Below are 27,096 nucleotides of genomic sequence, written 5' to 3' on the forward strand. Positions count from 1 at the left end.
GAGTAGCGAGTGGTCGGAGTGTGCCGTCCGTGTGGAGGCATAGCCGACATGGGAGACGTGATCACTCGCGTAGGAATCTCAACTCGGGCCGAGGCACGCGTATCTAGGATGAATCCCTCGGACGGAGCCGTTAGTGCTTCCGAGCTGCGACCGGACGGGTAGGCCGGCGGCTCCAAGCGGGTCCGTCGTTCCGACGGGGTCTCAACCGCGGGACGTTGCCCAGTAGCATCGTGCTCCAGGCATCGAGCCGGAGTCCGTCACGCCTGCTCTGGCGTTCGGGTCTCATGAGAGCAGGTCGCTTTTTGTCGACGCGGTCCCGCGAAAAGGCTTGCGACGTCCCGTCTTTCGAGGCAGGCCGGCAGTGAGAGTAGTCGGAGCTCCGTTGCTGGAGCTAGCTCGATGGGTCCTCCGCTGGGCATTCTTCTCCGAGGCGAGCAGTGCAGGAGCGATGTCAGGAGAGGAATTACGATTAAGTGTTGTGAAAATCAAGATTCAACAGCAACCCAAAGTAGGTTTAATCGTAATTCGTTCTCAACATCATCTAGAGAGAAACCAATAAACATGGTATTAATAATACATACAGGTGAATACAGGTGCGGACAGGCTGTATGACTATAAAAGCTTTGATACATATTGCAGACACGTTACCTTTCTAAGGGAAGCCCAGAGAAGCTCTAGAGGTACATCGCTAGGGTTACATCGTGGTGACGGATCTGCATCGCCTGTCCGCGCTGATATATATATAGGAACCGAGAAAGGGTCGCGTAGCGGCCATGAGGCGAATAACATCAGTGTCGTAATTGGGATGACGATTTCATTACACACCTCACCTGGTAAGGTGCGTGGCTCCGGAAATCCAAACCTCCCCTCAAAACCCGCCGATTGCGCTAGCCCCGGTACGGCGCCAACAATACCGTGCGGGTGCCGGAGGTACGAATCGTGCACGCCGGTCCTTGTGAGACCGACGCAGCACCGATTCCTTCCGGTCCCCACGGCACACCACTCACCGGGGGCTCGCGTGCGCTACTCGTCCCGCTAGGCACTACCCCAGTCGGTGTCGATGCCTGGGCCCCGTCATCACATTTTGTGACCCACTCCATACTCGCACATCCAGGCGCACACACGCATTTCACACACTCTGTCATCGCACACCCCGGTGCACACTCTTTCTCCACGCACTCCGGTACGCACTCTCTCTCCACGCACTCCGGTGTGCACTCTCTCTCCACGCACTCCGTAACACTACCAGTCGCACACCTCACAATGGGCCCTTCACGACCGCCCGGGTCTCGCCTCTCTCCCAAGCTCGCCGAGCACCCGTTCACACCAAACACATTCCCGATATTGCAACTCACCTCGGGGCTCCCCCGCTTCTTTGCCAGCACCTGCAAGCTTTCCATTTGGTTAGCAAGCATGTCATCACGGTGCGAACACAAACTTTGTACACATTCCATAACTTCCTCCCTTAATTCACTCCCTGTCTCTCCTCGTCTCTTTTTAATTTCAAGTATTTCTTCTTTTTCCAAAGTTACCTCCTCCAGCCTCCTCCAGCCTGGGCCCCGTCATCACATTTTGTGATGCACGGCGTGCAAGAGCTTCTGTTTCACCTCTATTTCCCGTTGCGCCCCTACTATTACTATTTCCTCCTCTACGCGTTCCTCGCACCGCGTCACCTCGTCACGTACCACTGCTACCTCCTCGCTAATCTGACGCCCAATGTCCTCCCCCATCTTTTTCATTGATTCGTTTATCTTTTCTCCCATCTTTTTCCAGTCACACCTTGCTTCGTCCCTCATCTTTTTCCAGTTGCAGTTTGTCTCCTCCCTCTGGGTATCCATCCGTTCACTCAATTGATCACCCATCTCTTTAATTCGCACCTCCAAGGATGCATTCATTTGAGTTAAGAACAACTCGATGTTAAAACCCCCTTGCACAGCGGGCCCGGCCTCCGCCGCCATGTGCGAAGCGCCGCCATTTCCTCCCCCTCCTGCTGCACCCTCATCAACTCCCTCATCCAATAATTGTTCCTGCTGGTCCTGGGTTATTAATTCGTCCACATTTTCTATTCCCACCGGCACCTGGTCATCTTGGCCAGCCATTGCACGAACTCAAATTTTTTTGTTTTTAAACTAAATTTTGTACGCTCGTAATTTTGAGTACGTGAAGCGCACTCCAGGTCCAAATATCCCACTCCCGGACACCAATTTTGTTGGTGTCAGGGTTCAAATCCCACTCCTGACACCAAATTTGTTGCGGATCTCGGGTTCGTCGACGTACTAAGGGGGGGGGGGGGTTAAGCCCTGCTCCCCCTCAAACTCCGAGTCCACGAGGCTGCCACCCACACTACACTCGTGGTAGACGGATTGCTAAGCAATTCCAGCCGCCGAGCCCACAGCTACGCGCGGAAGGGTTAACGGTCACGACCCGAGTACCTTCGACACACGCAGCTGTGAGAACGGGGACTGAAGCCCGCACGAGTCACACTGATACTGGACGCCCGAGCGGTTGTGCGTCGTGTAACTCATGCTGTTAACACGATTGAACCCGATCGAGCGGTTTTAATTCGGGGCGATGCTTGGCCAATGTGGAAAGGACGATGACGGCCAGGTTGGAAACCAAACCACAGGATTTATTCACAATGTACAGTATTCACAGAAAAGGGACAAAGCGGAGAATCTTAGCGGCCTTACCTAGGTTCCCAGACAAGGGCCCTCATTCGTTCGGGGAAGGGAAGGAAGAGGGTAATGCGCACAAAGCGCAGCCGCTTCGTGCAGTTTGCCTGGACGGGCTCGTTGCACGGAAACCCCCAAGGATCGCTCCAACCTGGGACACCACAGCCGGAGATGTTCGCGGCTGGGGGGTTGATCAAGGACGTGCACGTAGCAGGAATCCGAGGAGCGTATCTCAGGGTCAGCGAGGCAGAGAGTGTATCTATATTCAGGAGCCTGGCATGAGTCAGAGAGCCTATATGCAGGAGCCTGGCGCGAGTCAGAGAGAGAGGGAGCGGGAGTCCGGGCCGGGTTTTATAGCCCCCCGACACCCTACTCGAACGTTCCACGGGCCTCCATTGGCCACCTGGGGTCACGTGTCGTGACAGCCCCTTATTGGTCACCCTCGGCCACTCCCTTCAGCTCCCATTGGCTGTTCGCTGCTCACCGGCCATGCCCTCCAGCTCCTCCCTCGGGCCTGCAAGGCCTGGCCTAGGCCCATGACGAGGCACTTTAGGCTTTAATGAGGCCTACCATTACCTTGCCTGCCTCAACGCATACTAACACCGGGAAGAAGACTATACTTCACATTTAATAATAAATAACTAACTATGCGAGGCTACATGTTGTGGTGTAACTAACTACTAACTAACTAACTAACTACCAATGGGCATTCTGCGTAATGGAAAATGTGACTTCAACAACATTATGTAAATAACAGTTCAATATCATGGAAATTTAATATTGTCTAGCGATGTGTTCCCTAAAGATGTTGCTTGATTAAATAAACCTCCCTCCCAACCGATTGTCCTCAATTCCCCTCCCAACCCCAATTCCTTAACCCTCCCCAGACCCCAAGGCTTCAATCCCCTCCACACTCTGTCTTAAAATCCCTTCCCACCCCAGTTACTCAACCCTCCACCCCCACCTCGAGTCCTCAAGCCCCATCCCAACTCTTTGTCCCCGCTCTGCCCATACCCCGACTCTTTGTCCCCCCCCCCACCCAACTCTTTGTTCTCCCCTCACCATTTATTCCTGTTCTTCAAAGGAAGAGGTTATTCTTGCTGTGATGAAATTGTCACCTAAGTTACGACCCTGATGTTATTCTCCTCATTGCCGCTACGCGACTCCTCCGCGGCTCCTATAAAAGAGACTGCCTTTCAGCGCAGAAGGCAGTTCTGCGCTATGTAACTCTATAGCACCTCTGAGCTTCCGTAGAATGGTAACGATTCTGCATTGAGCGCTACCTGCTCGCTTGTCTAGATATCACCTGTATGCACCTATATTTATCTGAAGTAACACTAATACTATGATTGCTGATTTTCTCTTTAGATGCTGTCTGAGATCGATTACGATTAAACCTACTCTTGAGACAATGTTGTAGATCTGATTCTTACAACAATTAATCGTAATCCTCTCCTGACATCGTTCCGCATCGAGATGATGCCCATGCTCCTGCGACTACCCCGCCTCGGGGAAGCACATCAAGCGGAGGACCGGCCGAGCCAGCTCTAGCCACGGAGCACCAACTACTCTCGCTGCCAGCCTGCCACGAAGAGACCGGATGCATTGGAACCCCTCAAGCATTTCGTTCAGGAACTAAGCCGTCTGAGCATGTACTGCTCTCCCGAGGTCCGAACGCCAGAGCAGGTTTGACGAACTCCAGCAAGACGCCTGGAGAACGATGCTACTGGGAAACGTCCTGCAGCTGAAACCCCGTCGGGTCGACGGACATGCTCTGAGCCGAAGGTACGAGTCTGGCTGTGACTGCCTCGGTTACGGGAAACGCTGGCAGCTGCTTATGCGAGAATCGGAGTCCTCCTGGATTTGCATGCCAGGCACGAGATGTGATTTTCTACGCGTGTACTCACGACGCGCCTGTCTAACGCGCCTCACTCCGCCGGCATATCCGACCACCGCTGGACGGAATCCCTTCCATGCGTGAATCACGCGCTGCACCAATCGCGGGCACTACTCTGCGAGGCCGGCGATCCCGATTGCTGCTCGTCGGAATCCCGCCTATGCGCGACTACTCTACGAGGCCGGCAATCACCGCTGGCCGGAATCGCCTCAACGCTTGAGGCTCGATTGGTATCCCTAGAGGACCTGACACTGCGTGGAAGGTCGATTCTGAGGACATCATGCGGGATCTTCATAGACTCCCAGGCACTCGGGCACTACAGGGGAATGTCGTATCAAGCTATTTGTTGATACACCATAGCATGATGTATTTGGATGACCGCCTAGCGGGCTTGCCCACCTTTGACATGAATCCACCTTCGACACGACACGAACCACTCAGCGCAGTTCGATGATTTATCCATCATGTTTCTGCCGAACACCATCTTCTTTGCTCGTGTGTTAGCGGGAATGGCTACCGAACTGTTGACGCTATTCCCGATCCTCTTTGCTCGTGTGTTGGCGGGAATGGCTACCGAACTGTTTGCACTATTCCCGATCCTCTTTGCTCGTGTGTTAGCGGGAATGGCTACCGCACTGTTGACGCTATCCCCGCATCTAACTCCTGACAAACACGGTCCGATAGCTATCCAATGAGACGCTACTTCAGGATGTGCAATTTATCGCTGCCCAGCGTGCTCGCCCACTCGACTCGGCGTGCCCAGCGCTGGTTCGACAGGCCGCGTTCGATATATTTTGGGCTTTCCTCAAACGCGTGGTTCGCCCGAGTAAATATGACCTGCTCGTCGACAAGGTTCGTATTCGGTACCCCAATCCCGAGCACGCTCGTCGCTCGTGTGCTGCTGCCAAATGGACACGAGTCTATAGTTACGGCCAGGTCATTTTGCTCCGTGCCGGGCTACAGCGGGGATACCGCTCAGCTGGAACTCAGTCCGGGGAATCCGATGATGGGGAATTCGCCGTCAACCTCGCCCGCACGAGCCCGATCCGATCGACAACGGGCGGGGGCCGATCCGATCGACATTGAGGACCCAATACGCGGTACCCGGCACCATCGGTCCAGTCCTGGATCGCGGGTCTTTCGGCCAGGGCGGTGGCCCTCTCAAATCCCGCGTTTGCATGCATTTGCCCTGAGGCGGCATTAATGTAACTGAGTGCGACCGATGACGTCACCTATCAAATTACACGTTTGCCTGAAGGCAGCATTAATGTAACTCGAGTGCGACCGATGACGTCACCTATCAAATCACGCGTTTGCCTAAGGCGGCATTAATGAACTTGCATGCTTCTCGAGTCTTCTCGAGATCGGAGATTCGTTTATCCGAGTTTCCATCTACCTTGGTACCTCCACGGTTGCGGACATACTCAAACTTACCGCTCTAGCTCAATACGTGTGTGTCATAATGTTACTTGCCGTGCTTCCTAGAGGCCGCGCGCCCGAGCCGTCTCACATCAACGAGGACTCATACCGTTATTCGCTAGGACTATAGTGCATTCGGGGTACAGACTAGCATCAACGAGGACTCCATCCGTTATCCGCTAGGACTATAGTGCATTCGGGGTACACGGTGGCCCGGGGATGACAACACTGAGCGCGGGGCTCGACTCCCTAGCCTCGTGCTAGACATGGTGGCGCCGCCCGACTGTTCGCCCTTGAACAGAGCTCTTGGCTTGTTTACACCTCATTCGCGCCGGGATCGAGACTGCGAGACGCCTCGTCCGGTTGTTGCCTGCATAACTTTCCCTCTGACCTAGACAGCGAAGGTCGCTCTGCATCGGTACACAGAGCGCAGCTGCAATCTCGGGGGGTGGGTGGATGAGGATGAGAACCGAACATCCTCTCGGTTTTGTCAATAGGGGGAATCCATCCAAGACATCACATGCGAGTCCACGGCGTCAGTGCGTCACTTCCCGCCGTGCGCCATGTGAAACTCCACGGCGTCAGTGCGTCACTTTGGCGTCGGTATCCAGCCAGGTCTGAGCCCATTCGAACAGTATAACTGGGCCGATCTGGTTCATCCTCCATTTCGCCATAACCTTAACACTAATTTAGGTTAGGTCACGTGACATCGCATGCCGTGCGTGTTCCGTCCGAGGTAATTACCAACCCACAGAGCGCTGTGCTGCTGGACGGGACGTGTCATGCCCGTCTGCGTGTTCGAGACGAACGGAGGCCTCGTGGGGCCTTCAGTCCCTTCACTTATCGACCGGTGAGGGGCCCTCGCTGCGGATGTGACAATGTGGGCTGCCTGAGCAGGCCTCACCGTAGGCGACATTCTCCACGATTCCCATGAATCGCCATGTTACGTGAGTACGATATCTTTGACGTTTGACCTTAACGTGCGTGAGGACGTTCGTCGTATGTGCCGAGCGAGGCCTAGTCGCGAGGGGCTGCGGCCGTGCGTCTACCAATACGAACGGCTCATATCGTTGCTCTCCCTCGATCGATTACGATTAAACCTACTCTTGGGACAATGTTGTAGATCTGATTCTTACAACACTTGCATCATTACATATTATTTCTTCATTACCTCATTAAAATGGAGGAATTGTTAACTCTTTCGCCTCTCCTATCTCATTATGCCATAACTAACTTCACCTACTCCTACCTCCTCATAACCTGCTTTTCCACCTTCCCAACTCCTCATTTCACTCCATTCACAATATTAGTAGCAGCGATATGTCACGATACCAATTATTAGCTCATCTGGAACGATGCACCAAGCCTGGTGTTGGCTTAGCGGTTAGGGTGCAGGCTTGGGATCCTAGGATCCTGGGTTCGAATCCCGGTCGATCGCTGAATTAACGCCAGGGGGTTGACTCAGCCTGTCATCCTTCAGAGGTCGGCAAATTGACTACCAGCTTGCTGGGATGAATGATCACGGTGTGTACCCCGATTTAGAATAGGTACACCGTATCCCTGCGCATCGTAAGAGCGTGACCAAGGGTTGGCGTCAGGAAGGGCATCCGGCCATAAAAACAATGCCTCAAACAGGGAACCATGATTGTCATGGGGCCCGCAAGGCTAACCCCCGCTCTAGCGGGGAAAATGGCCTTAAAACGACCATTCATTCATTCATTCTGGAACGAGGTTCAGGGGAGCTTATGCGATGGTGCGTTGTCCGTCCATCCGTCCGTCAGTCAGTCCGTAAACACTTGAAACTTCTTCTCCGAAACCACTGATGGGATTGCGACCAAATTTGGCACAAATGATATTTGTTGTGTTGTGACTAAAGTTTGTTCAAGGCATTAACAAAGTCGGGGTCTAAGGGTGTTTACGTGGGGGGTCAAAGTGGGTCCAGGTTTGACCCCCCCCCCCCCTTCCCAAAATAGGTACTTGCTTTCTTTTCTGAAACTACACACACAATTTTGATGAAACTTGACCACATCCTTCACTACCCGTGATGTACCAAAGTTTGTTCACGGCATTAGAAAAATTGGGGTCTTAGAAGGTATATTGGGTGGTTGGGGGAGGGGGGTTTCCCCTCAAAGTAGGTATTTTTTAAATTTGTTTGTTTAAAGTATTGTGATTATCTGAGTATGATTCTATATGCTGCCCTGTTTTCTAGCAATCATTGAAATTGGTTTAAAATACCCTTAGTCGGTGCAGTATACTGTTTATTCCACCAGGTGAGTGCCCGGGGTATTGCCCCTATGTTTAAAACTACCTTCAGGTCCCATTTCACAATCTCCCGAGTTATGTCCCACGGAAATTCAATGCAATTGTCCCTCTTAAATGATTGTGAGTAGCCTAATTGTGTTAATAAATCATCCTAAATTTATTATACTAGCAACGGTACCCGCCCTACGGGCGGGGCTTCAATTGGGGGCCCAAATGAAAAGGCTAAATATCAGAAATTGAAGGCTTTTTTTCTTTTAAACGATTTATATAAACATCTGTTTATATATCTCGATCGGTGCAGCCGTTTGTGCGGCACCCGGGAAAATAACGTCATGCGGGAGTAAGCATCAGCAGGATGTGGCAGTGTGGGAGTCCACGTTTCTGATCCTCCTTCATGCCGAAGTATCCCACCACTTCTCCAAGCATTCTGCTCTTCAGATCCGCCATGAGAGATTTAAGCTTGATACTGAAGACGCGTGCAGTTAGTACTCCCGATGTCGTATGTACTCCCGATACGTGTTTCCTTCATTGTAAAAACTACCAAATCAACAGTTAAAAGGATTTTGAGCCGATAAGTGTTACGGCCTTGGAAAGATCGATGGAGACAGCGATCTGTTAGCATATACACCGCCCAAATAGCTATGTGGAATTCTCTCATGTTAAGATTAAACGTCGTTTGAACTTTGGCCGAGGTCATTATTTACTTTTAATGATGTTTGTATACGAATGATGTTTAATGATGTTTATATTGGTTTTGGGTCGTCCTTTCTGCATATCTTGTGGGATTGTGAGTTGGAGAGACGGCCGTGATGGTGGGGAGGGGGTTGGAATTCTCTCAAGCAGGGATTCAACCCGTGTCCTTATAAAAGGTCTTTGTCCGAGGTCACCGAGTCCGTTCGGTGCAGCTGTGCAGCGATCGGTGCAGCCGTATGTGCGGCACACGGGAAAACAACATCGTCACAATGAAAACATCGTCACAATAAACGTTATGCGAACGCAAATGTTATGCGGGAGTCCAAACCTGAGAATGCTGGAGACTAAAGCTGAAATTGGAAAAACAATATAGCCTATTTTACTCCTGGGGATCCCAGGATTAACCAACTAAAATATCGTTGTGATCGGTTCAGTCGTTTTTGTGGTACCTTCGAACGAACGGACAGACAGACAGACAGACAGACAGACGGACGGACATTTGGTGAATTATAGTAATATTCTTTGTGATGTACACATATACAACATTAAAATCGAATACCGACAAAATAACGTTAATCTACAATCTCATGAGATTTCGTCATCTCCTTATGCAGTATGCGATGGAGGGACAGACAGACAGACAGACAGACAGACAGAAGACTGGGATGGAAAGACACACACACACACACACACACACACACACACACACACACACACACACACACATACACACACACACACACACACACACACACACACACATATATATATATATATATACGACTACATATAATTTCAAAGCACACCTGGTCACAAGTGTGCCTCACTGACCGGGTCCTCATTCATCTTGTTTTGGCCGTTCAACCTCGATATGGTCAGCTAAGGTGGGCCAACAGGGGCACATACGCCTCCACATGCAGCAGCTACACCTGGATATGTACATAAACCCACCCCCAGCCAGTGAGAACACAGACTACAACAACAAAACCGCCTCCATTCCCAGATTCTACAGTCCCTCACCCACTCACTCACACACGAAGAAAAAAAAAAAAACCGACCGACCACCTACTCTTACAACATCCACCATTCAAACAAAAACACATTCATGCAAAACCACACTCCTGCAACACACACACCCACTCCTGCAACACACACACCCACTCCTGCAACACACACACATACACACTCCTGCAACACACACACACACACACACACACACACACACACACACACACACACACACACACGCACGCACCATTCACACATCTCTATTTATCTTCCATGCTCAGTCACTACCTCCTAAGATTGAAATGAACCACCCCCCACAACATCAACCTTCACCGTTCGACGTGCCTCCATAAACTTCCTCCATATCCAAAATGAGACTTTCAAGGCAACCTGGGCCACTTTGTCACACATCTTCCTTCTTTCTGTCCCACACACTCCAAGCCGAGCAAGAAATGCAGAAAAAGAATTGCCAACATACCCTCTACACCCCACCTCAAATCTCTGACAAGAAACTCGCCAACCCTTCCCCCGACACTCTGCCTCCAGCTCACTGTACTTTCCTCTCTTCCTCTCGTGCACCTCCTCCATGTTCTCTTCCCAAGGTACAGACAATTCCCCTAAGATGACCTGTCTTGTTGCACCTGACCAGATGACAATGTCAGGCCGCAACCTTATCACACAGATCTCCTCTGGGAATACCAATTGTGGCTTTAGGTCTGCCACAACCTGCCAATCACAAGCATCTGACAGCCCTCTTGCTTTCAACCTCCTCCTCTTTTCACCTCTTACCACTTGGCCCTCCTTGACAAACAACACCCCATCGATCTCCTTCTCCACTCTTCTCTCTCTCTCTCTCTCTCAATCTCAGCACCTCTTGTTGCACCATCTGCACTACCACCGCCAGCATCTGATCATGCCGCCACTTGTATCTTCCTGCTGTCAATGCTACTGAGCATGCATGCCTGCTTTTGTATCTTTTACAACGATACAACTACGCAATCAATTACAACGTCAAAAACGGCAGAGTCATTTGAATGCAGGGAAGCCCTGTGATTGGCAAGGACTTCGACCAATCCATGACGTGAACTGTCCCCAATGGAACTTAACGGTTAACACCACACTCACCTCCTCCGAGGAAGAGAACTAGTTTGCTCTCGAAACGTCAGGCTATAAATAAAAAATTTAAATCATTTTATTGCTCAGTGTACTATCATTTACAATATGAATCCTGAGCTACAAATCTTTCGACATGTATGTATATATATATATATATATATATATATATATATATATATATATATATATATATATATATATAATATATATATATATATTATATATATATATATACATATATATATATATATATATATATATATATATATATATATATACATATATATATATATATATATATATATATATATATATATATATATATATATATATATATATATATATATATATATATACAGACTTGGCATTTAATATGGAATATTTTTTTTGTGGGGGTGAACTTACTTTTCAAGATGACTTAGAACCAAAAGTTCATTGGAATTACGTTGAAATTATTCTAGATTTTGTTAATGTGACCTTTAAAAGAAACAAAAACCACATTTGATATTTCGAAGCAAATAAATTGATCTTTGAAAGTGATGGAAACTGATATCGAACTCAATTCACGGACAGTACTGTGTTAAACTTCTGTACGTTTTCCAGAAGTATCTCTTTATTTTGCACATGAGCCAAAAAAAATTTCAACAAAAACAAAAACTAAATTATGACTGGGATTACGGACAATAAAATTACAGTTCAGTACTTCGTGTAACCCCCACGAGCATCAGGAGAGCACGTACACGTCGAGGCATGCTGTTCACGAGATTTGCCAAGGTTTGGACAGGAATCGCTTGCCATGCAATGACAATAGCCTCCTGCAATTCACGCACAGAGGTCGGCTGCTGTTCCAAGTTGTCGATTTGACGCATTAATTCTGCCCACAAGTTCTCTATCGGATTCATATCCGGGGACATGGCAGGCCACTCCATATGCTCTACACCACGGTCAGCAAGAAAGTGTTGGATCATGCGAGCACGATGAGGCCGTGCATTGTCATCTTGGAAGACAAAGTTTCCTCGAAAGGCTGCACGAGCAAATGGAAGCAATGTTTCTTCCAGAATGGCCCTGTACTTGAACTGGTTCAGCTTTCCATTCAGAACAACCAGGTCAGTTTTGCCCCCTGCATGAAAAGCAGCCCAAACGGTCACCCACCACCTCCAGCTTGGACTCTTGGCACTATACAATCTTCGTTGTGGGCTTCATGCACTTGTCTGCGCACTAGGACGTGGCCATCTTGACGATAGACCGGAAATCTAGACGCGTCACTGAAGGGGACGTGATTCCAGTGTCCTGGCTGCCATTGACGGTGCTCTCTGGCCCACTGCAATCGGTGCTGGCTGTGTTGTCTGGTCAGGCGTGGCTTTCTCAGGGGACGCCTGGCACGATAGCCTGCTTAAACCAGTCATTGGTTGACTAGCCTTCTGGATACAGGCACATTTGTCAGTTGCTGCCACTCAGCCCTAAGCCGATTAGCTGACTTCGTACGGCGATTGCGGACTAACCGGTGCAGCTGGCGATCATCTCTCCTTGTGGTTCTGCGTGGACGTCCTGGCCTCGGTATTGGAGTAGGGACACCCCTCTGAGCATTTCGTTTCAGGATCTTTGACACCTGACCTTGAGTGATGCCATACTGCCGAGCAATAGCACGCTGTTTCATGCCAGAATTTCGTAAAGCCACCACTCCATGACAAACAGCATTGTCACGTTGACGGACCATCTCCAGAGGAAGCGGCAATAACTTTTGTAGACGTGCAGCAGTTGTTTTCCACTAATACAGAACGCAACAATCCTTATATACCCGATTGTGAAGCCAATCGTCAAATGTACCTGTCCTTACATTTTGTCACGCCACCTGTGATATAATCCTGTTGTTGACTTCTTGCTGCGAAAGACAATCAGTGACATGGTTCTTTCAACAAAGACATCACCAAAGGTTAAAAGAAACTCACCAGATTGATATACTGGGTTCAGAAAGTAAACCCAAGTAAAGAAAAAAAAAAATTCCATATTAAATGCCAAGTCTGTATATATATATATATATATGTACATATATAATTTATATAAATTGTTACGTGCTCCTCCCCAAACCCCGGTCACGGTGTACCTCTGAGCCCCGAGAGGAGTCACGGCAGAAAGATGTGTTATTCTGTATGTCAAAGATCAAAGGTGAAACCACACCAATTGTTACCAACAAACAAGTATTGTATTAAGGTCACACAAGAATAACAGTACAATAACAATATTAATCAATTGTACAACCAATATATCATTCCTATGATGGTACCATCAGTTTCGTACAATATAACTCACTGTGCTCCAAGTGAGCGAAAATAACATTTTTATTTATTTATTTTTTTTAATTTTTTTTGTATACAAGATCGAGGCTCGTGAAAGAGCGAACATTTATCACACAGAAAGACAAACCGACAAACCGACACATAACCGACAAACCGACACATAAAACAAATAACATCGGGAGCGGTAGACAAGATGGGGAGAGAGGGGAAAGGACACAAACACAACATTTGAGAGCAGGAACCGAGAGACATGGAGACATCGAGAGATCTGTGGGAGGGAGAGGTCTTTGGGGGGGAGGCATGGGAAATGGGGTGGGAGAGGCATAAAACATATGGACACTGCCAGGACTACCAGGAAAGAAGTTGGAATTACAAACAAGGTGGATCTGGGGTGAATTAGTTGGGGTAGAAAAGATCAAGGTTTTGGATGGGGGAAGATAAGAGATGGTGGTGAACAGCTGTTTTAAAGACCTGGAGGGAGGAGTGGGATTGAAGGGAGTGTGGGAGTTTGTTCCAGAGGCGGGAGAAAAGAGGAATGAAGGAGTGAAGGTGAGCAGAGAGCCGAGATTTCGGCAGTTTAACCATCAGAGGCTTGCTGGCAGATCTTGTGCGACCTGTAGGAATATTTGGGGGACAGAGCACAGAGAGAGCTGGGGAGCAAGGCCGGAGAGGAGTCGGTAGAAGACAGAAAGACCACCTACCTGCCTGCGGTGAGTGAGTGAAAGGCCCTCAGAGATAGCTTCATCGCGGGAGATTCCAATGATTCTGAAAGCTTTGGTTTCAACAGCGTGAAGCCGAGCTAAGTGTGAGGCAGGAGCACCAGCCCATTGGGGAGAACAGTATTCCATTGAGCTGCGGAGGAAAGCCTTGTATGTGGTGAGGAGCTCAGGTGTGCCTTGGAAGGACTTCGCACGACGGAGGATGCCCAGTCGGCGACTGGCTTTGCAGGCCAGCTTGGAAATGTGGTTTTCCCAAGAAAGATCATGGCAGATAGTGAGACCCAAAAGCTTGAGCGACAGAACTTCTTGGAGAGGATTGTTGAGAAAGTAGATGGGAGGGTTGTCCAGTCGATCTTTTCGGAGAGACATAGTAAGAGTGTGAGATTTGTCAGGATTGAAAGACATGTTCCACTTGTTTGACCAGTCTGTGATTTTGTCCAGGTCTTCAGAGAGTGAGGAGGCTGCAGACTGCCGATCTGAGGGAAGAGGAATGGAGCGGCAGAGAGTGGAGTCATCAGCAAAGAGATAGAGAGGATTTTCCAGAGAGTCGGAGAGATCATTGATAAAGACCAGAAAAAGCACAGGGCCCAGCACACTGCCTTGGGGAACTCCAGCCTGAACAGGAAGGGGAGATGAGAGAAATCCATTCAGGGCCACACGTTGACTACGACCAGAGAGGAAGTCCGCAAGCCATGCATGGAGATTTCCATGGATACCATAGGAGTAGAGTTTGGTGAGCAGAGCTGGGTGCCAGACCGTATCGAAGGCACGTGATATGTCAAGGGAGACAGCTCTGATTTCCTGTTTGGCATTGAGGACCTCCATCCATTGTTGAGACAGGAGAAGCAGCATGTCCAGAATAGAGTGACCTGGTCTGAATCCAAATTGATGATCAGAGATCAAGCCATTGGAGAAGAGGAAAGATTTCATATCCGAAGCAATGATGGAATTCCATGACTTTGCTGATAATTGGGAGCAGGCTGATTGGTCTGTAGTTAAAAGGATCTGTTTTTGCACCTTTTTTGTGCAAAGCGGTAATGTTTGCTGATTTCCAGGATGCTGGCAGATGACCTTGAGCAAAAGATAGGGTGAAAAGAACAGAGAGAGGGTGAGATAGAGCGGCAGAGCAGGATTTTAGGACCCGTGGGCTGATGCCGTCTGGTCCAGTTGCAGAATCAGAGTCGAGGTTAGACAAAAACTCCTCCATCTTGTCAGGAGAGAAGGACACAGAGTCCAGGAGCAGTTGGGTTCGACTGGGAAAGGTGGGAACAGAGAGAGATGGGTTTGGGACTAAAGATTTTGAGGCAAACACAGAGTTGAGGCATTCGGCTTTGTCACGTGCGATGTCAACTGTGTGGCCATTTGAGGTAAGGGAGGGGATGGAGGGGGAACAAACACCAGAAACGGATTTGACCAGACGCCACCAGGATTTGGAGGAAGGAGACAGGTTTGAGAGTTCGTTCTTGAGTGAGGAGAGATAGTGCTTTCTGGCACTCCTGAGGGTAGACACACACTTGTTCCGAGCTTGGTGGAAGGAACTGAGATTGCTTTCAGTTGGATTAGCCTTCCAAGAGGCAAAGGCAAGTTGTTTCAGGGCAACTGCCTCACCACAAGATTCGGTGTACCATGGACGGGAGGAAGGGTAAGACAACTGAAGACGAGATGGGATAAATCTGTGCATGAGAGAGATCAGTTTGCTTTGGAAGAATTCCCAGGAAGAATTGATGTCAGAGGCAGTGGAGATGGGAGACCAATCCAGACGATTGATGGCTGCTTGAAGCCCGTCCCAGTCGGCCTGAGTGAAATGCCAGACTCTTCGACGCTGAGGAGGCTCTCTGAGAATGGCCAGAGAGATGTCCACTTTGACAAGCACATGATCAGAAGAACCGATTGGAGCAGAAGAAGAGCAGCAGACATTAGCAGGGAAGTTTGTCATAACCAAGTCTAGAAGAGAAGAAACTCCATTGGCTGAGATCCGGGTCGGGAAATTGACAGATTGTGTCAATCCCAGTGAGTCACAGAAGTCCTTTGCTGAGGTGCCATGACTGGTGAGAGAGGAACCCACACCCAACCAGGTGGCATGATGACAGTTGAAGTCACCACATATGAGGAAGAGAGAGTTGGGATGAGTGGATAGAAGTTGGTCCATGTAGTCAGAGAGTGAAATGTAAATTGAGTCATCACTGTTTGGGGGACGGTACAGAACACATATGAACAAAAGGTGGGAGCGGAGAGGAAGCCGTAGCCAGAGGTACTCCTGGGGGTGAGGAGGAGAGAGGGCAGTGCAAGGAGAGTGAGGAAGAGAGTTTTTGATAAAGATAGCCACCCCACCACCAGGACGAGGCTCAGGTCTATCATACCGGAAGAGGGAGTAACCAGGAAGAGATATTGAGGAATCAGAGACATCTTGAAGGAGGAAAGTCTCTGTTAAGCAGATCAAGTCTGGATTGTCAGAAGCAACCTGTATGGAGAGATCAGTCAGGTTTGAGCGAAGGCCCCGGATGTTTGAGGTCCATACCGTGAAAGAAGAGAGAGGGGGAGCATCGGGTACAGGACAGGGGAGGGGAGGAGTAGGGTAAGATGAAGGATGAGAGGGGGAGGTAGGGAGAGCAGTTGATAGTGTGTCAGAGATTACAGAAGAGTTCCAAGAAAGGGAAGGATGAGGAGGATGAAAGGTTTGGTGGTGAAGGGATGAGGCAGAGTGAGGGGTTGTTTGAGGGGGGGCATGGGACAGTAGAAGTTTGGGGGGGGGGGTGGAGGCATGAGATAGAAGGGAGACGAGGTGGGGAGGAGGCAACTTTGAGGAGGGGGGAGGAGGGAGAATTTGAGAGGAATGGTATGGGGGGAGATTTGAATGGGAGGAGTTGGGGGGGAGTTTTGAAGGGGAGGAGTGAGGCGGGAGTTTAGGAGGGGAGGGGCAAGGGGGGAGTTTAGGAGGAGAGGGGCAAGGGGGGAGTCTAGTAGTGGAGGGGCAAGGGGGGAGTTTAGGAGTGTAGGGGCAAGGGGGGGGATTTGGAGGAGAGGGGCAAGGGAGGAGTTTATGAGGGGAAGGGCAAGGGTGGAGTTCAGGAGTGGAGGGGCAAGGGGGGGGATTTGGAGGGGAGGGGCAAGGGGGGAATTTAGGAGGGGAAAAGCAGGGGGGGAGTTCAGGAGTGGAGGGGCAAGGGGGGAGTTTAAGAGTGGAGGGGAAAGGGGGGAGTTTAGGAGTGTAGGTGCAAGGGGGGGGGGATTTGGAAGGGAGGGGCAAGAGGGGAGTTTAGAAAGTGGATGATTAATGAAAGACGAACATTGATAACAAATTGGGTTTGTTGTGATTTTCAAGTTAGCAATCCGATTCAGAACGATGGAGGAGGGATGGAATGAATGTGAATTTAGACCATGTAGTGAGGGAGACGTATAAGATATTGAATTTCTTTTTTTTGACGTGGAATGAGTTGGAGAGGAAATTGAGAAAAGCCTTTTAAATAGGAAGAAAAACAGCGTGTTGTAATATACCACTGAATAAACCACTGAAGGGGAAAGGTTAAACATATTTAAAATAATATTTAAACAGAACCGTGAACAATCTTATATGCACAAAATACCAACGGGGGGAGGGCCGAGAGGGACCACCACGAGTCACGTGAACAGGGCAAAAGGTGGATGGCAAGGAGATAATGGGGCGGGGCGAAAAGCACCGCGATACACCTGGACAGAAAGTACAGGATGAGACAACGGCACACGTGGAGAAAGGAAAAAAAAAAGTTATTATTTTTTATTTTTTTGGTTGTTTTTTTGGGGGGGTGGGGTGGGGTGGGGATTTAAAACGTTAGACAGAGAGTATTACGTTCGGTGTAGAAGGGAAAAACTGAGAGCCAAGCAAAACACGATGTAGGGGACTTAAGTTAACAAACACCGACAGGGGTACAAGGCCGCACACGAGGAGCAGAACAGGATTAATTAATTACGAGTTACAGGAAATTCAAACCAAAACTAACTATAAACAAACAATAAAGCATGGACGATAAAGTAACGAGTTGAAATTTGACAAAGACACGAATGAAAAAATAACCACTTTGGATGCCCGGAGAGAAACCAAGCCTCCAGGTCGGAAGCTTCAACAACTAGGCCGCGTGGCTGCGCGCGGCACGAGATACTCGACTATTTTTTACAGGTATGAAAGATTAACCCCGATAAAACTTCCGAGGGACACTTAAAAGGTACACACACGTAAGATAAACAGTTTAGACAAGAATACAAATGTGACAATGACTTAGCTTCGAGCGTGCGTGAAGATCGTGGAACAGCTTCGAAAATCCATGACCGCCCCGATCAAGATCTCGCGAGATCTCAATTCTCGAGATCTCATTCTCAATCGAGATCTCATTCCCAATGTCTCTGTCCCAGCTTCAAACCAAAGTCGATCCACGCTCCAGTGATCATCAGAACGATGCTGTATCAAGACCAGAATCCCGTTCGGTTGACAGTCACAATGCCAAAGATGGGCAAAGGTACCCTCAAGAGGCGACTGGGAAATCACACCTTTGGGTATGGATGTTCAACGGCTCCCCACACGGCGAACCGCAAATTCCCACTCAAAATCCACGTTACACATGCAAACCAGGCTAACGGCTGAATGAATGAATGAATGAATGAATGAATATTGCTGGGTATTGCACTCCAATGCAAACCTTGCACTCCAATGCAAACCAGGCTAACGGCTGGATGCGTTGAAATGGTTGGAGCGAGGTGAAAAACCTGGAGCAATGCAAAATCAGGCGCGAGGCAAAATGGCCAGCGGTCCGTTCTCGAGACGTAACGGCACTCCAATGATTCTCTTTGGAATCGACCGCAAAACCTGTCATGCTGCTTGATCTGTCACAGCGATAACAACTCTGTCGCAGGAATCCCTTTCCCAGGAAACCCAAAGCTCACTCGTGACCCCCGTTCACCAGCGTTTGCTCAAGACCTCCAAGCAGCTCGGTTTCTTCTCCGACCTCACTTGCTCCGCCTCCTTTTTCTCTTCCTTTTTTCATCGTCCGGTTCCCGATCCGGTTTCCGGTTTCTTTTAAAACACTAACTTTTTTTTACCTTTTGAAAACAGTTATCTCTATTTCACCTAAACGATAACAATAATAGTACATGCAACCAAAAATGTTTACAGTGGATGAGAACCACAACGGAAGTGACGAATCCGTAACAATATATATATATATATTGTTGCGGAACCCAACGTCGGCCTTGGATCCCTTCTCGAGGGGGGATTAGTCCCCTCGTTTGTGACTGACCGACGTGGTCCCTGAAGCTGCACCGCGACCTCCGGAAAGGCCGGTGCACAGCCCCGTTCGCGACCGCGGATAAGATGGTAATTTGCCGAGCGGATGGCAGCCGCGGCACGAACTGTTAACAATGACTAGACCCGATTCTCAAACGTTGGCCAAATCGTGCCACAGGTATTCAATGGGGAAAAGACAAAGACGACGGATGTGAAGAAGAAGAAGACAAAAAGGGTTTGAAATACGACTATAATTTATTACTAATATTTACACAATTAAAAGAAACCAAGGAGGAGGAAGGATAATGAAATAAAGACAGAAGGAATCAAGTAGACACAGTGCAAATTAGCTTACCTATAAACAGTCTTACTTAGCCCAGGACAGAACAAACAAAGACAGACTCACACGAATGGGGAATGAAGGCAGGAACGATTGGCTGGAAGGAGAGGATGGTCCAGGTGGTCCACAGAGCTGGAAGGATGCGGGTCCTGTTCGTGTAAACGGCAAGGCTCGAGGTGAGCGGCCGCCGACCCTCCTCAATCTGGTTCGCACGGCGGCGTTGCTTCGTAGCAGCGGGTCGAAACTGCCGTCAAAGCTCAACTCAACTGCGGTGGACTCAGCTGCGGTGGACTCCTCACTCATCTGCTTAAGCAGTCCCTCCCAACCCCCTTTTATGAGGCGCGTGGCGATCAAGCCGCCGGCCTTTTGGAAACGCCCATCGGGTCGCTCTCCGCAGTGCCGATTGGTGGGCACGGGCTCTCTGGCTCCACCCTTGATGACGATGGGTGGGCACGCCCCTCTTCCCCGAGCTGACCACGCCGTAATGGCGGCAAATGCAGTTGGCAATAAATGCAGCTGGCAAAAGAGGCTTTGGGAATGGGAATGAAAGGGGATCTATCTATTTGAATTTGGTGCAATGGAGTATTAATTAATGGAAGACAAAGCCTTAACCTAATACACAGAATAAGGAAATAACTACCAACAAGCAGGAAATCTATGATTGGCTAACGCGATTGTATATGACCTAACTAAGGGACGCCCTTTGACCTTTATACACAACTGGAGGACGGAGGGTGATATTTTTACAACAATAAAAACACAATTCTCATTTCCACAACACTGCACCCTCCTCCTCTTAGGCACGTCCCGGGCCTATTACCTTTACTTTTAGTGTGGCACGTAGGTGTAGTTCCCTCTACATTTAACCTGACCCTGAGTGTGACAGTTTTAAAACAAATAAATATGTCCCGCTGCTCCATTGCAACCTGCCTAACAGATTTACGCCCACAGCTAACCGAATTGCGGAATGGTCTTCAAACTAAAACACTTACGGTGGGGGCGCATTATTTACAACGACGCTATTTTATTTACAAAATGCAACCCAGGTCCTGTGATTGTTCTTTTGGGGGGGAGACAGTCTGCCCTGCATCGACACACCAGAAAGCACCCAAAACGCACCAAAGCACCCTCAAGCACCTATCGGTGCACAGTCATCACAGTTCAATAAATATAAAAACAACAAACCCTTGGTGGTGTCTTGCTCTTCGGCTCCCTCTGCTGGCTATTGTTATTCTTCCAGATGTTGTCAACTTCGTCATTTTCTTACTGGCGGCCTATTTGGACATAATAAAACTTGCACAGAAAACGTGTCCGTTTTTTAAAATTTATTTATGGCCTACAGGGCCGACTAGGGGGTTCACCTGTGTGGCATCGGTGCCCTGTGACCAAGGTCTGCCAGCAAGATCTCGGGCCTTCATGGCCGGTTCCGGCAGAGGGGCCATGCCCCATCCCATGGGGTCCACAAGTGGTGCTCAGCCACAGACATGTGGTCCATACGTGGTGCATCGATGCAGACAGCTGGTTCCGGGAGTTTCGGGCGCACAATGGCGGACTCCCGCACGCTCCCCTCGGCGCCCAGTGGCGCACAGTCCTCGTGTGGGAGACAAGGGGGGGAGGGGGGGGGGGAAAGACAGGTGAGCGAGGGGTAAGGTCACAAGGGTACACGTCAAACAAGGCAATGCAAGGCGAGGTGCATTTGGAGACAGAGCGGGGAAAAGCTCGTCCCTACCGTACGTCACCCCCCCTGTTACCTACTCTACCCTTGCCCTTACCCCATATGTACAAAAATCTACACATTTACAAATTCGTCACGACTGTCACGTCTTCCCCATATTTCCCCTACACCAAATTCGTCCCCACAATCCCTCTAACCAAAATTTGCCATCACCAATTCATCATCAATCCTCATAAGGAGGGAGAGATGGAACAACAGCACAATGTCACACCTACGTCATGATGCGTCTCACATTCCAAACATTTGCACAAAAATAATAAAAACAACAACCTGGCATGGTGTGGAGGTACGTCATCTCAGGTGAGTGGATGTAGATGGTGTGAGGAGATTTCCATCCTAACTATCCTCTAACTGACATTAACACACTTTACACTACCCGGCGTCTTCCCTGCAAATCCATTGGCCAACTTACACTATGGGTTCTAACAACCAATTCCCATTGACCAAACTGTGGTGCTTCTCAATTTGGGGTCTCACTCCCCCGATTCATCTCCCGGTGCCCTTGCACAATTTCCGGGCTGAGTTGTGTAGCTCTCCCAGCAGGTCTACCCACCTGCACACCTCCACCACTGTAGTTGCCTCCGAGCTTACCTGCTCCTTAACCTAACCTATCTACTGGGGAAGGCCCTCTGGCGCTCTCCCCACTCGGTGCCCTCTCTGGCACTGGGCTACCCGGGTCCGTCCTCCGGATCCTCGGGCCCCATCCACAACTATACCGGCTCCCAGAGCCCACCTGCGGCCTCACCTGGCCGACATCCTTGCAGTGGTGGAGTGCCCAATCAACTACACATACTAACAGGCCACACGCCCAGCCATTTACACAACACTAATGCACCCATTCAACCATCATTCTTCCACCACACACCTCAGATGCCAATATCCAACCACAATTTACCTATACCCTCTACCTAACTCTTACACTGCCCTCCCCGGGTATTCGTGATGGGGGTCCATCCTCCTTTCCCCCACCCACACCTTCGCACCATCCACTCCACTCCACAGTTTCCACCATACTCACTCCACGACCATCCATTCCATACTCCATATATTCCACACAACCATTCTCCATGCACCTGCAGTTGCACACCTGTGCAATCTCACCTGGTGCCACATGCACCTTCCTTCCTCTCTGGACCATTTGGTCAACACAACACACATCACCATCACTCACTCATACACTGCTCCATACACCTGTTCAGTTGCACACCTGTGCAATCTCACTCGCTCCTCATTCACTGCTCCATACACTTCCACGCTCAATACACTTTCGATTCTCAAACACACGGCATCATCTCATCTAACGACTCCCCTCTGGAACTTGCGCTTCCCAGTCGCCCCTTACATTATTGCGCTCCCTCGTCATTATCATCCAACTACCCTCTATGTCCCCACTACTGGTTCAATGTTGCTACCTAACCTTACCGTTACCTATTGTCATCTTCTCTAGATCCCTACACACTATATCCTAACCCTCCCGGGCTAGTTTTCACTGCCAACCCCATAACTAGTGCTCCTTTGCCCCCGCTGTGAGGGATGGCAGAGTTGCCATCCCACCACATCGGGTATCTCTCACTATAAATTTTGCTCATCCAAATTCCAGTCAATCAAAAATTTGCCAATCATCTGCCAATCATTCTACCAATCATCAATCTGCCAATCCTTTGCCAATCATCAATTCCCTATCCTCAATTTCGGGTCCAAAACACGATCATCATCAGTCTACTCACTGGAGCCTCTCGGTGCGCCAATTCATTTACAAAGCTCGGCTTCGCAAAGCCGAGCAATGAACGCGGGTGGTTTGGTCGCCTGCAGGTTGAATCCGTCCGGCTTTCGGTTCAAGGGAGGTGGTTTGGTCGGGCCGAGATTCCACGCAACATCTCGGCGCGGCACCTTGCGGTCCCGGGCCCGATGGCTCAATCTCGCCCGGTCGGAACCCCGCCCCCGCCAGGGGGCACCGTTCCGCTTCCTCCTACTCGCCCTTGAACCGGACCGGTCGCCTCGCCCTACAAGACCTGGACTCGACCGTGCGGGGCGGGGCCAGGCCCGAATCGTGCGTGACGCTCCGAAGCGGGGCGACGCAGCATCGATCCGCGCGAGGCTTCGCATCCAACAAAGCGCGCCCCGCTCGAGGCTTCGCATCCAACAAAGCGCGCCCCGCGCGAGGCTTCGCATCCAACAAAGCGCTCCGCGCACCGAGCGCCCGCTATCCGTCGCCCTAACTGCTAACCCGGTCAACGTCGATGCTTCACTTGCATGCTCACACCACGCGACCCGTTTCACACGCACAAAGCCCCGGCGTTCCAACACCGTCCGTACATTCCACACACTCCGTCCATTCCACCAACGCACTCCCTGTTACACACCACACCTCCCGCGCACCTTCTTGCGCATACCCGCCGTTCGCACACCTCGGTCCACACTTCTCCTCCGTTACGTCCTCCGTAACACTCACCATGGGCGTGCACTCTTGCATCCACCCACTACCGTGCTCCGATGTGCTCCCTCGCACTCGCGCCACAACCAACTCAGGCGTGCTTTCTCGCACACCCTCGGCGTTCATCCCATACGTGCATCCTCGCACCCGCTCCACCACCACCTCACTCTCTGTGTCACACTCCGTACACCCCGACGTGCATTCTCGCTCGCACTCGGTTTCACTCCCACACTTTATAACACACCCACTCGCCGACGCACACTTTTTCCTCACACGCGCGCCATTTCCACTCACACGGGACCCTTCACCAACGCCCGGGTGCCATATCGATCCCAATTGCGCGACAATTCTCTTCGCGCCAAACCCCCTCTTATAAAATCTCCCGGCACCACATACAGCCCGTCTCACCTTCGGGGTTCTTCTTCCTCCCTGCACCAACACCTGCAAATCTTCATAACGATTAATGAGCACAGCATCAAGGTGTGAATTCAGACTTTGCACCTATCCATTCCTTCCTCCAACTGTTGCTCTTCTCCGTCTGTCGTCTCTCCAATTTCAACTATACCCATAATTTCTTTTTCTTTATTCACCTCAACGACCGCTGGCTTTAATAACATTTTCTCTCCTACCTCAGCGGTCGCCGGCTGCCCCATACCCCGGGTCACGATCTCTATACCCGTCATTGTACCCGCGCTTTCCTCCGCCTCGCTCAACCAGCGCTTCTCGACCCGCGTTACCTCCTCGTGCACCCCTGGGACCTGCTCGCTCAACCCGCGGTCTCTGTCCCTCTCCAACCCCTCATTAATTTCTTTGGCTTGGCCAACCATGCCCCCCAGTTTGTCCCCTAATCTGCTTCCGAACCCCTCAAATTTGCTTCCGAGTCCCTCCAATTTGCTTCCGAGCCCCTCAAATTTACCCTCAAATTTATTTCCCATATTGTTTAACCCGTCTCTTAATTGCTCACTAGTACCCCTCGCTTCGTCCCTCATTGCCCCAATTTGGTCTCCCAGCCCCCTGTTCTCTTCCATGAGGGCCCGCATTTGCAGCATGAATAGGCCCCAGTCCATTTGCGGCGCTGCTACTGTCATGGGCGCGGCGAAATTTGGTGCCGCTGTAACCACGTGCGCGAGGGCGCCATTTTGTGCACCTGACACCTCCTCAACCACATTATCATTTCTCTCCTCCATTTCTTCCCTCTGGTCCTGGGTTACCCCTAACCCCTCTTCTAGTTCCCCCACCGGCATCTGATCATCTTGACCATCCATGGCACGATTTTCAAATTTCGGATTTTATAAAACAAAATTTTAGCCCACTCGTAATTTGAGCGCGCTAAGCGCTTCAGGTCCGTATCCCACTCCTGACACCAATTGTTGCGGAACCCAACGTCGGCCTCGGATCCCTTCTCGAGGGGGGATTAGTCCCCTCGTTTGTGACTGACCGATGTGGTCCCTGAAGCTGCATCGCGACCTCCGGAAAGGCCGGTGCACAGCCCCGTTCGCGACCGCGGATAAGATGGTAATTTGCCGAGCGGATGGCAGCCGCGGCACGAACTGTTAACAATGACTAGACCCGATTCTCAAACGTTGGCCAAATCGTGCCACAGGTATTCAATGGGGAAAAGACAAAGACGACGGATGTGAAGAAGAAGAAGACAAAAAGGGTTTGAAATACGACTATAATTTATTACTAATATTTACACAATTAAAAGAAACCAAGGAGGAGGAAGGATAATAAAATAAAGACAGAAGGAATCAAGGAGACACAGTGCAAATTAGCTTACCTATAAACAGTCTTACTTAGCCCAGGACAGAACAAACAAAGACAGACTCACACGAATGGGGAATGAAGGCAGGAACGATTGGCTGGAAGGAGAGGATGGTCCAGGTGGTCCACAGAGCTGGAAGGATGCGGGTCCTGTTCGTGTAAACGGCAAGGCTCGAGGTGAGCGGCCGCCGACCCTCCTCAATCTGGTTCGCACGGCGGCGTTGCTTCGTAACAGCGGGTCGAAACTGCCGTCAAAGCTCAACTCAACGGCGGTGGACTCAGCTGCGGTGGACTCCTCACTCATCTGCTTAAGCAGTCCCTCCCAACCCCCTTTTATGAGGCCCGTGGCGATCAAGCCGCCGGCCTTTTGGAAACGCCCATCGGGTCGCTCTCCGCAGTGCCGATTGGTGGGCACGGGCTCTCTGGCTCCACCCTTGATGACGATGGGCGGGCACGCCCCTCTTCCCCGAGCTGACCACGCCGTAATGGCGGCAAATGCAGTTGGCAATAAATGCAGCTGGCAATAGAGGCTTTGGGAATGGGAATGAAAGGGGATCTATCTATTTGAATTCGGTGCAATGGAGTATTAATTAATGGAAGACAAAGCCTTAACCTAATACACAGAATAAGGAAATAACTACCAACAAGCAGGAAATCTATGATTGGCTAACGCGATTGTATATGACCTAACTAAGGGACGCCCTTTGACCTTTATACACAACTGGAGGAAGGAGGGTGATATTTTTACAACAATAAAAAACACAATTCTCATTTCCACAACAATATATATATACAGACTTGGCATTTAATATGGAATTTTTTTTTTTCTTGACTTGGGTTTACTTTCTGAACTCAGTATATCAATCTGGTGAGTTTCTTTTATGCTTCGGTGATTTCTTTGTTAAAAGAACCATGTCACTGATTGTCTTTCGCAGCAAGAAGTCAATAACAGGATTATATCACAGGTGGCGTGACAAAATGTAAGGACAGGTACATTTGACGATTGGCTTCACAATCGTGAATATCAGGGTTGTTGCGTTCTGTATTAGTGGAAAACAACTGCTGCACATCTACAAAAGTTATTGCCGCTTCCTCTGGAGATGGTCCGTCAACTCGACAATGCTGTTTTTCATGGAGTGGTGGCTTTACGAAATTCTGGCATGAAACAGCGTGCTATTGCTCGGCAGTATGGCATCACTCAAGGTCAGGTGTCAAAGATCCTGAAACGAAATGCTCAGAGGGGTGTCCCTACTCCAATACCGAGGCCAGGACGTCCCCGCAGAACCACAAGGAGAGATGATCGCCAGCTGCACCGGTTAGTCTGCAATGGCCGTACCAAGTCAGCTAATCGGCTTCGGGCTGAGTGGCAGCAACTGACAAATGTGCCTGTATCCAGAAGGCTAGTCAACCAACGGCTGGTTCAAGCAGGCTATCGTGCCAGGCGTCCCCTGAGAAAGCCACGCCTGACCAGACAACACCGCCAGCG

The 27,096-nt window shown here is 49.9% G+C and overlaps 1 protein-coding gene across 4 annotated transcripts in view; it reads left to right on the plus strand.

The window, feature by feature from the left end:
* LOC137417604 (uncharacterized) overlaps positions 1 to 27,096 on the plus strand; it is a 178,012-nt gene that overhangs the window by 89,543 nt on the left and 61,373 nt on the right. The gene's annotated exons all lie outside the window — the stretch shown is intronic.

This window comes from Myxine glutinosa, chromosome 1, assembly GCF_964187855.1.
Source record: "Myxine glutinosa chromosome 1, kmMyxGlut1.1, whole genome shotgun sequence".
Classification (NCBI taxonomy): Eukaryota; Metazoa; Chordata; class Myxini; order Myxiniformes; family Myxinidae; genus Myxine; species Myxine glutinosa.